Here is a 6000-nt window from a genome sequence, read left to right as displayed (position 1 = left end):
ATTATGTTAAATATGGCAACAGAAAATTTATTACAAAATATGAAATTACTTACGAGATTCTTTCCCACAACAAATGTAAACAAACCTCACGTGTGTAAAGGGACGAAACATCATGTCAACCCTTTGCCAGAGTATGGAAAGCTTTTAAGGACAAACGCGTAGATGAAGAAGGATGCAATTTATTTACATAAAAATAAAGCCAAGCATTTTTGTCAGCTCCTGATAATTATCAAAAAAGTTTTACTTTATTATTTTGTGGCCTGGATTTTTGGCTGGCCCTAAGGCACGTGCCTTATTTGCCTTATGGTTAATCCAGCACTGGATCGACCCCGGAATCCTCTGGTTTGTGAGACAGCGCTATACCCATCGATAATCTGGAGCTCGTAATACTTGGATTTCAAAACAAAATAACTATCACAAAATGGACGAATTTCTCAATTAAATGATACGTGGTATCAGGTGTTCTAGATAAAGTATGCATACCCAGGCTTGTTCACGACACCCGTCACTAATTATTAGAGATTATGCAGATCTAAAATAACAGGTAGATTAAATTTAAAAACTGACCAGAATTAAGTTGAAGTTAAATGTGAAGTCTCCAACACTTGTGTTGAAAACCAGAATAAACATGTATAGCATGTTTTCTATTGACATATCGCCTATTATACTAACCATTATTTCTCCCCTATCAATGTTTCACACTTTAACTCAAGACCTTTCTTTACAAATAACGTGGAAAATAAGATAAGTACATCATAGATATGTTAAAGTGATTGCCGCCTTGAGGACTAGCTCATCCACCATTCCCCGGCTACGAAGCTATGTGACCAACCTTGCTTGTCTATAACACACTGTGTTTACAATGTTTAGGCTATCATGGTTTAAATACTACACAACGAGATTCAAAATTTTGAATTTATATTCTAATTCATTCGTCACTTACATTTTTGTTTTAAATTTAGGCCCCCCTTTCAGGACGCAATTGTTAACTTCATTTTAAAACCGCCGATCCCGTTTGTGCATTTTGCATGTGGACATATAACATCTACAGTAATTAAGAAAAGAAATGAATTGGGGTTTAACCTCCTACTGTTCAGCTCCGACTGGGCAAATGAAGACGGGCATACGCCATACAGTGTGCTATAAGGGAAATTTTACCCGGACAGTGGCGCTATGGAGTACTCTTATATCGAATTCCAACTGCCAAAGGATCTTTTACGTACACGAGACCTCGGTTTTTCGTCCCAGCCGAACTACTATACGTTGTACCTTGCCAGGTCCTCGGTCCTGCAACATTGACAAGGACAACTGCAAACCGGAAAATCCCGTTGAATGTTCTCGGCCAACGCAGGGATCGAATATGGGATCTCCACTTTAGCGAGCCAACGTCTCAGCCACTGAGCCACCGTGGCTCCATCTAATTAAGAACACAAAACCGAAATATCAACGGAAACTGGCTATTAGTTTCCATACAGTCTGTATATCAAAAGATTTCTATCAACAGATTTTACCCAACTGTGGTACCGACTTTAGTTATCGTCTTCATCATGGTTCCGAATGTTACGAAATTCTCAGTTCATCATATCGAACTGAAGCGAATCTTTATGAGTAGGATTAAGCACGAGACTGAGATTGTGCTGGGAAAGAAAGACTGGAGAAAATAACCCGAGGTTTTTCTGTCGAGGTTTTTTTTTCTGAAGTCTTATTTCCCAGCATAACCGAAGTCTATTTTTACATGTACGCAAGATGAGAATATCCTAGAATTTTCGTTAGAAAAATCTTATATCATGTTTTCTTATGGGAAAAAAACATACCGTGGAAGAATAACCCGTTACAGGTTTAAAGAAAAACTTTCAGAAGAATAACCCCAAATTTACCTGTATATATCCAAAGCCGCCCCGACTTTCAGACCGCAAGTTATTCCAGGCATAGAATATACCCCCAAAGATCAAAGAGATTTACCGTTACAGGTTTATAAGAGCGGAAATTCAATGTAGAGATTCAACTTTCGCGATAAAATAAGGGATCCAATGTTCCTTCAAATGACAATGTAAACCATAACACATATCTCCAACCATTGATAACTTCGCTCAAAGTAAATTAACTTGAATAAACTTTTCAGTATATTCATTTTGTATTGTCTATTTTTGAAATATTATAGCGAGAACGACCAGCTCTTTATCTAAATCTTACATAATACCCCTTTTATTAATGGATTGATTTGTAAATAAATGTCTTTTCGGTATAGTTTTGTCTATATCATTTACATACTGCACCATGCTCTACCACAGATATAACCCCAATTGAATTATTATGCATAGCAAATATTATCATCTCTTTATGTTTATTTACATGGGCGTGGATTTGACAGAATATGAATGATTTTCTTTATCTATAATAAGTACATGTAAATAGTTAAAAGGACTTTCAAATAAGTGCGATACTAGCCAATTGATAAGATAGGGTATGCATATACTATTCATTAGCCTTCAGAAAAACCCAAAGTATTAAAGACATAATAAAACATGATAAACTCTTTATGTCGATTGTAGCCTAAACATTCCATTTGTTTATTATACAGAATACCCAAACAAGGTCTAATCTGCTCAGGAAACAACACGAAGTTATTCTATTTAACAAAGTAAAGTAGATTATGTGACACTTATTAAATATAAACTAAAGAATTAGATTAACTCAACAGTCATCACAAACCAACAATATTTTTAGTTGAGAAGGAGAACTTGCTGTCTATTAAACTGCGAAATCTGACGTAAAGTGACATAATTGAAATCCAGTCAGCATCTGGCAGAACTAAACGGTAAGGATAAATCTATTTGTTAAGGCCAGCTCAATTTTTGTCAAGGTCGCTGTGATGTAAATAAGGTTAGGGCACGTGATTGTTGGCGAGATTGTAGGTTAGGGTTAGGGTAACCATTGAGGCTAGGTCCAGGGTTAGGGTTGGGATTATCGCTAGCCCTGTATACATCTCGTGACCAATGACGAAAAAGTGAGCTGGCCTTATCATTTAGCACTAACCAAACGGTAGGGTGAGTGAGAAAGTTTCATAAACACAGGGAACATGGCACCATAAAAGATTTAAATGCAACAAGACAGTCTAAACAATGCCACAATCTGACCAGCAACGTGTGTATAGTCGTTCGGATGGCCCCATGTACACAGTGGTGTGCACGTAAAAGAACCCTTGACAGTTGTCCGGGCAAAATTTCCTTCATAGCATACTGTATTGCATACGCACTTCTTTATTGGACCATTCGGTGTAGAACAGTATAGCATTAAACCCTATTTCATTTCACCTCCTTCAAACTCTGAGTTCTATCCAAATTTTGAATTTTGCTCTGGAAGAAAAATCTGAATCGACTAACTTGAAGACAAGTACTGGAAGATATTTCACATTTGTTCAATTGTCCAAACCCACCAGGTTTTACATCTGAATGGACTGGGCTTTTGCTGGGCCAAAGCTATGATTGCATTGATTCCCAAAGCAATTATTGGAAAAATAACTTGAACCATAGATTTGAGCAGCGTATCCCAACCAGGGATCTATGAAAATATTTACGGGACAGCGAAGTCAGACGGACCAAAGAGGGCCGGCGGTGAAAGGGGGATCGGTCAACAATCCATTCTGACAATGGATTAGCTGTTACCAGGGTTATATTAACAGGACTGAGTATGATATTGCTTTTGGTTGAGATTCCATGTTTTTGATCAGAAACGGGAATGTCTGATAAACATACATATTGTTTTATTAGTTCACAATTTAATTTTGCAGGTGTTCTCTGTAAATGGTAAGACGCTGGCTCGCTAGTCTGGAGGTCGGGTGTTCGATCCCTGCATTGGCCGAGAAAGTTCATCGTGATTTTTCGACGTGGTTTCCACTGGTGCAGGATGGATGCTCTGACAAGGACAGCTGTCTAGTCGTTCGGATGGAACGAAAAACCGAGGTCACGTGTATTCATTGGCATACACGTTAAGGATCCATTGGCAGTTGGAATTCGATATAAGAGTAGGCAATATGCCTCTTCATTATCCCAGTCGGACGTTAAACCCCATTACATTTCATTTCATAACGTAAATGGATTCTCGTGGGTTTTCTCCGGGTCCTCCGGTTTCCTGCCACTGCTAAAGACCCCTACGTGCAAGCGATTTATTGAAATAAAATTGAACCATATGTTAGTCCCGAAATGACCTAGTTTGTGTCGAGTGGACGTTAAACCCCATTTCTCTTTCTCTCTCTCCCTCGTAAATGGATTGAGCGCTAGCAAAATTCTACTTATTCTACTACTCTTATGTCGAATTCGAACTGCCAAAGGATATTTTACGTGCACGCCAATGTCTACGCCGGACCGCGGGTTTTTATCCCATTCGAACGAAATTACGTTGTCTCTTGCCAGCCCCTCTGTCCTTCTCTACTGACAAGGGGGGGGGGGCACGCCAGAAAATCCAGATGAACGTTCTCGGACAATGCAGGGATCGGACACAGGACCTGCAGGTTAGCGAGCCAACGTCTTACTCTCTTAGTCATCGTGGCTCCACTAATTGATATATAAAAAGAATCATTCATTTAGAGACAGCAGGGTGCCGTGGTTGTAAAGTTAGTTGACGTTAAGTGATAAGGATAACAGATGATTTTATTAAACGATCGCCCCACACAACTAGGGAACGTGTCGCACAGAATGAAAACTAAACGTTAATACACTTTGATCAGGCAAAATATTTCCACAAATGATTGTATTTTTGTCAACACAGACCACTCAGTTGTCGCCACCCCTTGTCGATTAACCTGACTGAGATCAAATTGAGATAGAGAAGGTGCTATTGACTTCTTTAAGGCTCGTATATTAAACACACATAAGTGTTAATTAGCCACTGAATAGAGGGGCACATTTGGACGAGTTCTCCTTAATGCTGTGGGTTTACTTATACTCAAATGACCCCCGAGATGGGGGTAGAGTTAGTTGTTCAACAGAAGGCTTTCAAAGAGTTAACAACCTGCGTGCATTGTGTTGTAGATAAGTGTTATTTACGAGTAATTCATAGAGCTTCGCTAGGATATTCCCTTCTTTTACATCGCCATCGTGCCGTTGTCCCCCGATACGCATATCTTCTATGCTCCCTACACGATCGTGCATCAGCCGTTGTGTGGTTATACTCGTGATTACCACATTCACTTTGTAGGTGATTTAGATAATTTGAACAATAAAATTGTATGCAATACGAACGCTAATTAAATGTGCAATATCAGAATAGCAGGTGTTTCAGGTGAGTGAGTGAGTATGCATAGTTAGCATGTACACGACACCTATAACATCTTATTGATGGTTGAAAAAAAGCTTTGACTAGAATTTTAGGTGCTATTTTCTTTTTCTTTTCAAAATCAAATTATAAAAAAATCTTTTCTTTGGAAGACAAATCGGACATCCTAATGTATATATGTATAATATATTGATATAAAATTCCATTTTTAGGAATGCCACATGATTTAAACATAAATATAGGACTGTTTATCAACCCAACCGGTTTCAAAAATCAGTATCAAAAACACTACAACACGTTTTATAACTAACACAGGGGGTGTGTGGGGGTAGATGGCCGAATGGTTAGCACGTGCACGCTGTATCATAAGGTCTGCCATTGAATCAACTGGCGTGGTTTCCATCCCGGTTGGACGTGACCAGGAGTAGGGTCGCCTGTCCAGCCTCGTGGGTATCCTCTGGAGTCTCGTGTTTCCTCCCAATGATAAAGACCCCTACGCGCAAGCGAATTATTGAAATAAAATTGAACCATATGTTAGTCCCGAAATGACCTAGTTTGTGTCGAGTGATGTTAAACCCCATTTCTCTCTTTATATACTATTCAAAAAAAGTAGGGGATATTTGATTTTGGGGGCATAATACTAAAATATGCAAATGACTACGAAAAAAGTCACTATAGAACCTAACAGAAGAAACATTTCCAGTTACATGTGACGCCCAAACGCAC

The sequence above is a fragment of the Patella vulgata genome, chromosome 5 (genome assembly GCF_932274485.2).
Source record: "Patella vulgata chromosome 5, xgPatVulg1.2, whole genome shotgun sequence".
Lineage (NCBI taxonomy): Eukaryota > Metazoa > Mollusca > Gastropoda > Patellidae > Patella > Patella vulgata.
The sequence above is the reverse complement of the archived record's forward strand: the minus strand, read 5'-3'. Positions refer to the sequence as shown.